This window comes from Trachypithecus francoisi, unplaced genomic scaffold (assembly GCF_009764315.1).
Source record: "Trachypithecus francoisi isolate TF-2019V2 unplaced genomic scaffold, Tfra_2.0 Lachesis_group1, whole genome shotgun sequence".
In the NCBI taxonomy this organism is placed as follows: Eukaryota; Metazoa; Chordata; class Mammalia; order Primates; family Cercopithecidae; genus Trachypithecus; species Trachypithecus francoisi.
The window spans coordinates 48,670,007-48,683,165 of NW_022681454.1; positions in this window are offsets into that span (position 1 = coordinate 48,670,007).

The window sequence follows — 13,159 nt, forward strand, 5'->3', positions numbered from 1 at the left end:
TCCTGTCAGCCTTCACACTTAGATCAGAATCCATAAAAAGCCCACTTTCCCAGGGATGGCCGGGGAGCAGCCCTGGGTCTGCCAAGTCTCTGTTATTGAGGATTTATTTAAATATACTTTTAAAAGCATTTTCTCCTTTACAATGAAGACTTTTCTGTGTGTATTTCAGTAGACATTTAAAATCCCATCCATAATCTTTTTGAAATCTTTCCCTCATTAAAATGCCTTGGCTTGAGAGCTAGCTAGCATTTCAGTCTCTGAGGATAGGAAGAAAAGCTGTGAGAAAAAACAATGACATAGAAAGGGGTTGCCACTGAGAATAAACACTTTGCCCTACCTTGGGTGAGTATTGAACTTGGGGAGGGAGGGCATGAGACCCGGAGAAAGGATGGGTGTTCTTGCCCCTGGCTCTTATGTCCTTCTTGGAGTAATTCCAAGGACTTGGAAGAGTAGGAACTGGTCTGGGGAATCTGAAATTTAATGTCTCAATTTGCTCTTCCTCATTTTCTGTTTTTACCCATCTGTGTGACTGTGTTTATGCATGTTTGTACACTTGTGTGTAATTTTTAACTTTTCCTTTGTTTTCTGCCTTTAGTTTTGAGATTCCAAAACAAAGTTTTAAAGTTACTGTTATTGTTCTAAAGTTTGACATTGGCAGTCTGAAATTTTGGAGGAAAGACTCTTTTTCTACTTACAAGGTGATAGCAAGGTTTGAAGGGTTTTTGCCTTTCCCTCAGTAGTATCTCGGATCCATCCGTGGTCTCTAAGATGATCCCTTTTATGGTTTGAAGACAGATCCGTGCTGGCAAGACAGTTAACTAGTTACCAAATGTGGTGACGTCCTGTCCTCCTTATAATGTTATGAGTTCAGGAAAAGCCACCAAATCAAAGCACTGTGGATAATATTCTTATTTCTTTCTTAAATTCTTCTCATCCATGCACTTCCCATGCCACTATTAAGGAAAGTTTGGAAGAGAGGGGAGGTGCGGCATGAAGAGCTGGGTAGGGACATAAAAGACTCTTGGAGAATATTTGCTGGTGTCAGTTTGCAGAATGACTGAAAGCAGTGGAGAGTGGCGGTGAGGACACAGCGCCTGTCTTGTGGGTTCTCCTTTAGAAGGCTGTTGCAAACCTGGATTAGCTCAGTGACAACATGAATGCAAAACAGAACTAATTTTTTAAGCCAGAAATGATTGGCCTCGGTATTAGATTAGATGGAGGGACTGAAGGAGAAGGAGTGAAAGATGATGCTTCTGTTTTTAACTTTGGAGAAAGTAGTTCCCAATCAAGGAGAAGAAGAGTTAACTAATAAGTAATTTATTAAGTGTCCACTCTACATTAATGTTGTGCTCAGGCATCAGGGGGCACACACAAACAATGAAAGCCCTGTTTTCTGCCACAAGACAGCCATACTGTAGTTTGAGTTAGTGAAACAATCTGTTACAAGACAGTATAGACTAAAATGACAATAATAATAGCAGTTTCTATTTATCGGAGTTAGTTGTGAGATGGGTCCATTGCTAAGCACTTTCTATTGTTTTTGTTGTATTCTCCATACGGACCTAGGACAGCAATGTGATATAAAACTGAATTTTGATAAAAAAAAATCACTTTTACTGAGTACTTACTAAGGGCTAGGAGCTGCATTAAGAGCTTCATAGAGATGTTCATCCCTCTGAGATTGGCACTACAGTGACTCACAGATTGCAGAGGAAATGAGGCTTTAAGACCAGCTCTATGCCCAAGTTACACAGTTAACAAGCTTCTAATAAGGGCTGGGACACAAATCTGGGTCTGCCTCATTCTAAGGCCAAAGTTGTTAATAGACAATGCGATGCTAAATTATCTATATCAAAAAGAAATACCCCTATAGTCCTAAAATACAGGCATTTAAGATTTTTTAAAAACAGAATCAAAAGCTCTGGCAGAACAAATATTCACATAAAATTGCCTTTTACTTGTGGCCAAGCCCTATTAATGAGAGCTTCATATCTTCCATTTCCTGTGTTAGTTCTGTTGACTCACTTTATTATTTCTAAATGGGCACAATGGATTGCGAGGAAGCCTTGCATGTGCTCATGCTAACTATGAAAATGCTGTAAAGATTCCCCATTCAGTACAAAGTGTAGACTGTGCTGTTGAAAGTAGGGTAGTGTCAAGATAAATCAGGGAAAAAACCCTCAGAACCAAATACTGTGTTGGAGAGTATCTTTAAAAGCCTATGCTTAAGAGGTATTCCCTTGGAATGCTTTAAAGAAACACTAGTTGTTTAAAGGGCCTCAGCCACCCTCTGCAATCTTAAGCATCAAAATGCTCACAGCTGGCTAGAAGTGGGTAACAAAGCAGTGCAGTGTGGTCTCATTTCAAATCCATAGGCTCTGTGGGTTTCTGAGTTTCCCTTTTGTGTATGACATAGAGTAAACTTTCAAGAGAGTTAATATAAATCCTTACATTCTCATTCACCATCTACATGAACGATTGTGGATAAATAGTCCCATATGCAAAAGGCTCTTGTGTGAGTTCAGTTTGGAGCCTACCAACAGCTCCACTCAGTTTTGGAGTTTCCAATCCATTCTTAAATTGTTTAATTCCAAAGGCAAATCTTTTAATGTCACCCTCCTGTCTCCTTCCCTTTCCAAGCAAACTGTGCTACAAAAGCAAAGGCCTCCCCTGGCCCTGTTTACTTAGAGTGCAAACCCTATTCAAGCCAGTGATGTCAGATTAAAGGAAGAAAGGGAAGAGAAATCAAAGCCTTAAACTGCACATAAAAGGCAATCGCTGGCAACCAATCTGTTCAACTTCCAACTATTTGCACTTTATGAATAAAGGTCAATCTGTTATTGGCACCCAAATGTTAATGTTCTTATGAGGGTTTAAGCTGCTTTAACAGCTGAATAAGTGAGAGTGAGCTATAGGGCCACACCTAATCATTCAGGTCCAGCTGGGACACAGGGGAGCATCTCAAAAAGGCAAAAGAGGCAGATAGTATGTGTTTGAAGAGGGGAGGTGGGCACACATTTAATGAGGGGTAAAAGGTGAGATCACTTTTATACAGGAAACTCAAGACTAAATGTCCATGGGGCTTTTTTCTTTTCATATGTTTTACATGCTGCTGGCTATATATGGCAGCGAAGCCTGCCCTAGACTTGGACCTTATATAATCAATTATCTTCTAATATGTATTTAATTTTTCTCTTTTAAAAAACAATACCTCCGAATATTTCATAGCCCTTCAATCACAGTATCCTCTGGATCAGTGGTAGACAACACAGTAACAAGACAAACCTCTGACTTCCTGCTTGTGAGGATGCCCTTCTCCTTTCCAGTCTACATCTGTACTTAGGGACACAGTCACACCAGAGGCGTGGAGTTTCTGAGTGAATAACAGTAGATATAGGACAAAAGACCAACTTGGTCATGCTAATGGTAGTCATAAAAGCATCTTTTTTTTTCCTAACACATTTTTGGGTGGTGGCTAGCATAAGGACATTTGAATTCTACAGACTTCATTTCTGCATTAGGCAGAAAATAAGTTAATACAAGCCAAATGCCAATTTATTGTGCCCTCCAAATTATTCCATTCCAATGGGGTCAACACTTAGTAGAGGGCACATCTGGTTTTGTTCCCTCTATCTGTGAGGCAAACACGTCTCAGAAGTTTCTGGGTCTGTTCCTAACTAAATGTCACATCGCCTCCATTGGCCTCCATTTCCTTATTAGTAAAATGACCCATTACCTTTAAAATCCCATCCAACTCTGCTGGCCTCTCTCAGCTGGTTTCTTCAACTATGTAGTAGAGCTATGTTACTGTGAAGTTTAAGGAGTTTCTTTAAAAAGACGTTTTACCCCTAGCAAACTAACGCAGGAACAGATAACCAGACACCACATGTTCTCATTTATAAGTGGGGACTGAACAATGAGAACACATGGACACAGGGAGGGGAACAACACACAGGGCAGGGGGCCCTGGGGGAGGGAGAGCATCAGGATAAATAGCTAATGCATGCAGGACTTAATACCTCGGTGATGGGTTGATAGGTGCAGCAAACCACCATTATGCATGTTTACCTATGTAGCAAACCTGCATGTCCTGCACATGTATCCTGGAACTTAAAGTAAATTAAAATAAAATTTAAAAATACTAAAATGTAATACTTATGTAAGACATACTTATTACAAATAGGACTTTCATGAAAGATGGAGGGTATCCTTACGGCCAGACATAGGAAGGGACATAGGACATTATTGCTTATCCCCACTTGCTGTAGAGTGAGCAGAAGCAAGCTGTTCACATCCTCCTTAATTTTCCCCATCAAGCCTTTGCTGACACAATTCCTTCTACTTGGCTTATCCTTCCCCAATTTTAACCATCTGTGAATATGCAACTCAGATACACCCAGTTGAAATGACTATCTTTCCATTTCTCTTCTGTGATTACCCTTTATTCGGTGGCTTCACACATTCCTTGATGGATTATCATTGCTTCTGTACATTTTTGTCTCCTTTAGAAGATAGCAAATCCTTTGAAGTCTGGAACTGTGCCTTTATATCCCCTCCAGTGCCTAGGAAGTTCCAGATTGTGTGGAAGGCAAGCAATATCTGTTTGTTAAACAGAATTCAAATAATACTTTTTCTTCCTGCCTTCCAAATAAGCTAATTTATTTTTAAAATAGGTAGTACATTCAAATGTTATAAATATCACAAGTTACAAATTAACTCATAAAAAGTAATTCTTCTTCCCACCCCTTCTCCCTGTCCCTCATTTTTCATTCAGAAAACAACTACTGTTACTGGTTTCTTTTTTATTTATTTATTTTTGAAACAGCCTTCCAGGATGTAGTAAGTAAAACTGAGACCATATCTAAAAGTGTTTAAATGCTAAAGGAGGGAGAGTCTCACAAACTGGGAAGAATCATTCTCTATTCTTCTCATCATTCTGTGGCAGACAATACTTTTCCAGGGCAAACAACGGCTGCCTCCATTCAGAAACTGCAGGTTCTAGTGGAGTGAAAAGATGTTATTAGCAAGCTGTGTCTTGTTGGGCAAGACCTTTAGCCTTGTTGTACCTATTGGGTTGATGTCTACCAAATCTCCCATCCCTACAGTTCTCTGATTCTTATCTGAAAAAGAGTCATTTCACAAAATTAGAGAATCAGTGTTAGAGAAAATGAATTCGATATTAGCATTTTCAATCAGGAATTTAACCTTTGAGCTGGTGAAGTAGCTTTGCCAAATCAATCTATTTAGGAAATTAAAAATAAAATTAGGCACATTTATTGCAAATTAAAGTGAAATGGAATTGAACATTCCTAACTGGAGCCAGAGAAGAGATGTTTCGTGGAGATCATTGTGCCAACAAGGGAATGGGGCCAATCTCAAGTGCTACACATTTCTTCTGGAGCTAGGAGCCTTATTTCTGCTTCTCAGTGGGCTTTGGAATAGGGGTAAGGCAGGGAGGGCTGTGAGATCTGTAGAACTGTGCTCAATCTCTTCTGTATATGTGTTGAGTCAGTCAAGGTCCTCGCAGGAAACAGGTCTCACACTCAAGCTGGGTAATCTGGAGAGAGTTTAATAATGGGCTATTTGCAAATGGCTACACAGCATTTTCAAAAATAAAACGGGGATAGTCTAGTATCTTGAAGTTAGTAAATGGGAAACCATTATCACCCACTCTTTGGCTTGAAGGGACAAGGAGGAGAAGAAGTATAGGAGTCTCTGGAGAAAGCAGCTACATAGGGAGGGCTCCCTGATGAGAACTGAAGATTGCAACATCCAGCATCCACCCATCCTCCTTTGCCTGAACAACCTTAGCTCCTCCTTTAGGATTCCTCCAGGTATCTTCTCTGCTGGGAGAGCCTTCCCTGAGCTCACTAGTCTGGGCTGAGTGCAGAGTTTAGTTGTCAATATAAGAAATATGTGAATCTTCCTATCCTAGCACAAATCACACTGTTTTATATAATACTTGCCTCTTTACTTTTCTGTATCTCTCGCATGTCTTCTTGAGGACCCAGAATCTATCTTACTGGGCTTTTCTTTCATAGTATCCAATCAAATATTTGTGGAGTGATGGGAAGGAAGGAAAGGACTAGTTCTGTCTCATCTCATAGTCCCTTCATGTCATTACCTCTGGGGGACCTGGGCTACGGCTACAGGCAATTCTCTGAGTGCCTAGAGAGTTTTGCTCTGTATCTCCTGTCTAGAATTAACCCTGAGGAGATCACCAGCTAAATGTGAAAGAAAGTGTGCTCAGAATTTTCATCATAGCATTGTTTAGGAAAAAAAATTAAAAGCACTAAACATGATGTGGAAGATACATGAAAAGATATTTGTGATATATTGCTGTGTGAAAAAGCGAGTTACCTACTAATAAGAGTACTATGATCACATTTTTGTAAGGTATATGCATAGTTGTGTGAATTTGGACAAATTATCAATAATTAACTTCTTCAAGCCTCACTTTCCTCATTTGTAAGCTATATCTACCTCAGAGGGTTGTTCCGAGGAGTAAATGCACAGACTATTAATATTATCTACATGCACAGAAAGATATATGAAGGAATGTTCACAAAATATTTCCAGTAATTGTTGTCATGCACTTGACTTTCTTCTTTGTACATTGCTGTGTTACCTGAAATTTTTTCACAATAATCATCTATCAATTTTACAACAACACTAGCTACTAGAAAAAGAAGAACTCTTGTTTTAATTCCTCCACCACCACTTGTTAACTTTGTGTCTTTGGGGAAGTAACAGGACACCTCTGAACCTTATTTTCCTCATATATAAAATAAGTATTCATTTCTTTTCTATCTCTGAAGATTTTGCTACAGATCAAATGAGTTATTGGATATGTACATGTTTTTAGAAACCATCAAAGTAATACACAAATATTAGACCTTATTAGTGTTAACTTAATTGGAATAATTTACTTGGATTTTTTTTTCTACTTCTCATCCGGGTGTTTTGTGGGAGACAAGCTGCCTTTATGAAGAGGCCTTATGAAGCCCATCAATGGTGGAATTGCTAGTGACACCAATGACCTTTTGCCATCCTCATGATGACACTGAGAACTCCTAGCCACCAAATTATTAACAGGGCAAACTATGTTCTGAGCTTACCTTTGCCCTGGTTTGTTTTCACTGCCTGAGATCATTCTTCTCCCTTCTAGGCACGTGTCTTTCTCCTTTCAGAATGAGTTTTGTGTATTTCCATGCTTTGTTGCCGACTTGTGATATTAACTTAACAAGAGTGAGAGGTGAGCCTATTAGCACACTTTTGGTGAATTGGTAAAAGGATTTAGGGGGTGAATCACCACTCTGGTTCATGAGGTTGAACGGGCTTTGGGAGCCACTGGGGATTTGGTAATATTTACTGCAGTTTCTGACGCATCATCTCCTTCCTCTTCACTCATGAAAGATGCAGACGCCTTCAGGGAGGAGGTCCCAGTCGAGCTTGACAGCATTCTGGGAACACAAGGAGGGACCTGTAGTCAAAATGTACAAATCTGAAGGAGGCCTTTGTGCACAGAAGCTATCCTGCCTGTAAATGTCCCCAGTCACCAGATTAGTGCCAATTTATTTTCCAGTGAAGACACCAGGGGTCTGGGGGTGGGGTGGAGTTTGCAGGAGGGAACAAAAAGGAAAAAGCGTACTTAGCACTAACCAAATGAGAGCCCTGCTCTGAAGTAACGGCCAAATGAGCGTCCACTGAGTGTCTGCTGATGTGCGTGTGCTGATGTCTCATAAGTAGAACCACGAGCACATGTGCTTGGGGGAATATTTGTATGATCAGGCTATGAATATTTCTTTTGTGTGACACGTTTAAAATTGTAATTAATTTTTTTTTTGCTCTAGCTGAGAAATAACATTTATTTTTTTAACCATGAAAAACAAGTTTATCGTAAGAAATGATGGATAAGTTTGAGTGTATTTTATTTTACTGCCTGCTCCTCCCTCTCCCACCACCCTCGCCTCTGCCGCTTCACCCCCCCTCCCGAGTCTTGACAACATGTTTTAGCACACATTGGGTTCTTGATGTGTTCAGGATTTAAGGCCTCCCTGAGAACCAGAAGGAGTACATTTACTCTCTCCTTTCCCACTCTTTGGAAGGTTTCAGTCCAAGCTTATAAAAGTCATTTCCATTTTCAAAAGCAGAGTTGGTAAAACACTTTGGAAACTTTCCCTGCACCCCCATTCCCCCCACCACACTCCATCTTCTTGTTCAAGAAATGCAAATCTAAAGCCAATCCTATTTTATGTTAAAAAGTGAAAAACATTTCAATGTATTCTTGTCTTGTATGACTGGCTGAGAGCCTCTAAATCCCCACCATTTACCAAATTAAACTAATTGAAAGTGCTTCCAAAAGCCACATCTGTAGGCTGACGTTTGTCCCTGCCTTTCACTTTGGGCTCGGGAAACTGTTCTCCATTCCATTGATCCCTGAATAGTCATGCCTGTCAGGAAGCCACATCAGCCATTATCATTCTAATTTTACTGCCTTTCTTGGTCCCTAATCTAATTTGCAATGATGCTTAAGCATTTCGCAAGGCCATAGCACTTTCTTCAGAATTTCAACAAGAGCATTAAACCCTCAATTTACATTAATGAAGTGCACATTTAATTAGGGGAGAGGGTAAATGGAGGGCTCTTCAGGAGCAGTTTGTGTGATATGATAGGCACTCGAAAAGGCAAGGAGATATATCTGATAAAAGACTTGCCATCCATCAGATGGCTTGATTTCTTTCCCTCACCCCCCTAGGATTTTCCCAGCCTCATGTTCCTTCTCATTCCCACCCTTCCATCAACTAACTCTACCTCTCTAAAATTTGCTCCAAAGCCATGACAATAAAATTATGAAAGCAGACCTGTCAACAAGGGAGGGCCGGGCAAAGAACTATTTAAGAGGATCGTGTGGTTTTCAGTTCCCCTGCTGCCCCCCAAAGGGGAGATTAACTTGTTCTTTTAAATAATGAGAAACATAGGAAACCATCACCAGTCTCCGTGTTTAATGAATGCATTAAGCACACAGACTGAGCAGCACAGAGCTACACAAACTTGGCTTGCTGTTGCGAACAGGGTGGGCAGGGGAAGGGCCAGGGATGAATTTCTGGTCATAGATCCTATGCGATGAATTCATTACCACATATTATCTGAGATGCAGTGATGTCATGCAATTAAGTCACTGCCATAGGCTCTGCTGGGCAAGGCTTCTGACGCAAAGGAGGTATGCGTGTGTGTGTGTGTGTGTGTGTGTCCACATGCATATTTATCTAGACACAGAAATATTTTTCTTCCCTTTAGCCTTTTGAATGTGAATTCTAGGTACGTATGCCTTTCTTTTGTTCTGGGGCTACCTGTTTTCTTTCTTACTTCATGAGGTGTGAGAGTTAGGGCAAGGCTTACATATAGATTTATATTTTGGAACCTTGATTTTCTTCCTTCAAGTTCTCCTTCTTCTTCATCTGTTATTTAATGATGATGTTGATAACAGTAACAACTCTCTCAAAAATATAGTGATGTAAGTACAACAAAAGCAACTCAATAATGGAATGCTGTTTCATGCTTAACATTTTTGCAAAATTGATATTTCGGAGCTAAAAATAAAAACATCTGTTCACAAAAGGATCTTGTTTGCATGTCCCTTAAGTATAAAAGTTACATTTTGTGGAAAAAAGTATGTATTCTACTAACTCACTAACACTAGCTGGACATTAACATGTAGCTTAATACATTTTCTGTCTTCCCACTACCTTATGAAGATACTGGATAACAGTTTCCTGGTCTTTGGGAAAAGCACCATTTTCAAGCACATACAACTGGAGATCAGTAGGAAATCAACTCTCTTCCAATTACGTAGTCCATGGTTATTCAGGATGGCTCTAAGTAGCAGGAAAGAAGGCCCTAAAATTAATTCTCTACTTGTACCTTGAACCTGACAAAGAAAACTAAAGGTGGCACCACAGGGACAGGGGAAAACAGTGGAAAACTGATGAAAAGAAAAAGAGGTAAATAATATGAGGGCATTAGATAGTAAACAGGAATTTTAAGAAAAAATGCAAGGGAATAAAAAAATTAAGGAGCGAGTAAGAATATCACTTTTATATCCTGAATCTTGGGGTTCTTCGTGGTTAGATCTGGGTCAGCTGTATGATGTTGGGCAAGTTACTTTACCTGTTTAATATTTGGCTTTCTTATTTGCAAAATGAAGATAATAATGGCACTTTAGAAGGTTGTTCTGAAGATTACATAAAATACTGCACATGAAGGGTTTACTGCCTGGCATCTAATAAAGAATAAATGAAAAAAAGAGAGAATATAGTAAGTATTCAATAAATGTTATTAGAGAAGAAAGGAAACATGGATACATTACATGAGTGAAAACCCTCAGAAGGATAGAGAAAGTTATGAAAGAGAATACATACTTAAATGAGGAGTGACAGGGGTGAAAGAACAAATCCCATTTAGATAATAAACAATGTTAAGTGTGTGACCTTCTGTCTTTTCTATGGATGTGTCCAACAGAGAAAGAGAAGGCTGTTAAAGACCATGTCAGAGAAGGAGAAAATAAACTAGGTGGATGACACATTTAAAAATCTGCATTCTAGGCTATTAGAATGTGCCTTTCCCAATAGCCCTCACAGTGGAAATTGATTTTTTAAAAGTGCAAATAGGGAAGTTTTGCCTATGTCTGGGATTAGAGGTGTGCCTTTGTTTTCCATGTAAAGGACAATGGGTATCTCTCTGAAAATGACAGTACCTGACTCCTTTTCCTCCTCGTCTTCTTCCACCATCAGTGGTGGACATTTTAAAGACATCTCTGTCTCCAATTGTGTTCCCAGAGACAATCTCTATTCTTTAGAGATATCTATGTATATATGTGGGACTCAGGTTTTAAATTTTGTTCTTCAATCCCTTCTGTTATGTCCAAGCCTGGAGGAAAGTCATGTCAAATGTCAGCACATTCTATTTTTTCCCCCTAGTTATAGAAGTAATACTTGATCATTATGAAAAAATTAGGAACAATGCAAAATTCTGCAAGGTCAGGTTGAGGAAGTTTATAGTTTACAAACTAAATGTGAAAACATTATCCATGAGGAACACGCAGAGGGACAGTTTAGTTGCTGGGGACTGGTACAGATGTGCTGAGTATTTGGAAGTGATTAGTGATCTGACATCCACTCACATCTTTAGTTCTCATTCCCGAATGTGAGTACCCAATGCTGCGAAAGACAGGTAGCTGAGTGTGTAACAGACAGTAGGCTAAGAATTGGCATTTGTCATGTTGGCATTGGGTACAGAACTTGCTGAGGCACCTATGGCTTCCTGGAACCAAAGCAGACTCCATTTGTTGCCCAGGAAAGCCTTCATTCAGGGCCTTCATCTACAATTACAACATTCATTCCTCATCTCAAAGGTGAAAGGGCTGCTGTATCCTGGTGGGGACTAATTCCTAATGAAACGGGTGATGGTTTTGTATTTGTGTATTTGCACAGCACATGGACTGTGACTATTTCTCAAGTAAAAGAAACTTGGTGCAGGCTGAAGGGTGTACAGCCAAGACTTGCTTTGAGGACTATGAGGCTGTTCATGGAGAGGACTGAGTGTGGCCCTCATGTAGTATTGCCAGGACTCTGCCAATAAATGCCAGCAAGGATTGCCGTGACCTGGACTTGGAAGCTGTCTCAGCCTATAGCACATGTACAAAAAACATGTGAACACACACAAAAAGTTGACTTTCAGTCATGATTTTTCACAATGTACTCAAAGCCTGTCAAAATAGGTGAGATTGATTTTTCATGTAATTATACAAATTTTCCAATCCTTTTACCCAGTTTAATTAGGAAAGGGTAGATGGCAAATAGAATGTGTGCTAAGCAATTCCCTTTGTAGGATTTGGTTAAGAATATCTAACTCATATTTGTCTTCTCTCTAAATATACTGCTTAATTGGTTGTGAGAAGTGGGAACTTGAGATCCTCAGTGAAGAACCTAAATTGGTTCTCTTGTTGACAAGAGCCTGTATATAAAACAGACAGGAGAGGGACTGAAAAGATGACAATGGTTTAAGCACACGGGAATCTTTCTAACACTGGATGCTTAGGAAGAAAACCCATTGTTGGAAATTGGCCAGATCCCAATCTTTTGAGAAATAACCACCATCACAACAACTTTTCACTGTACCCTATAGCCTGAGGTAGGTAGCATTTGCCATATGCCATAGATGGAGTAACTAGGGGGACAAGAGTTTCAGCAGTTGTCTGAAATCTCACAACAAGTTGAAAATAGAGCCCTAGTGCCAGCCAAGTTTCCTGCCCTGAAAGTGAAGAGAGAGACCTAAAAAATGAGATTAGATTTGAAAGAGCATCTATGGTTTCCAGGGACTTATCTGAACTATGTTTCTTCTGTGACCCTTTTTGAGTTTACCCATCATAAGTAATGGCACGACCTGTTCTTCAAGTCATTCAAAAATGCATTTGTTCTCCATAATAGAGAGAGAAACTCCAGCCAAATTATATTCTAATGTATCATAGCCTTGAACCCAGGGACCATTTTGCATTGCTGACTGGGTGGCTGCTGAATACATTATTATTCCAACATGGTTTGAGTCAGCCTTGCAAGGAGGCAGAAGTACCTAGATTGCCTATAATATTGTTATTATTATTATTATTATTTTTTTGCAGGGTGAGATGGGCAGGGTAAAAAGGAGGACAAGAATAAATACTTGGGTATAATCGGCTCTTGCTGCTGGGTAGGTATTAGCAGCCCCTTTAGACATCATTTCTGCGGGAGTAGATTGAATGAGTGTATCTCTGACAGAATTTCCATGCTCCCAGCTGAAGCAGGTGTAGCTGGGTGGAGGAAGGCCAAAGAAACTCAAGAAGGTAAGTATTTTAAATAGGTTATTGTGTGTTTTTTTTTTTTTTTTTTTTGAGACGGAGTCTTGCTCTGTCCCCCAGGATGGAGTGCAGTGGCCGGATCTCAGCTCACTGCAAGCTCCGCCTCCCGGGTTCTCGCCATTCTCCTGCCTCAGCCTCCTAAGTAGCTGGGATTGCAGGCGCCAGCCACCTCGCTCGGCTAGTTTTTTTTTTTGTATTTTTTAGTAGAGATGGGGTTTCACCGGGTTAGCCAGGATGGTCTCGATCTCCTGACCTCGTGATCCA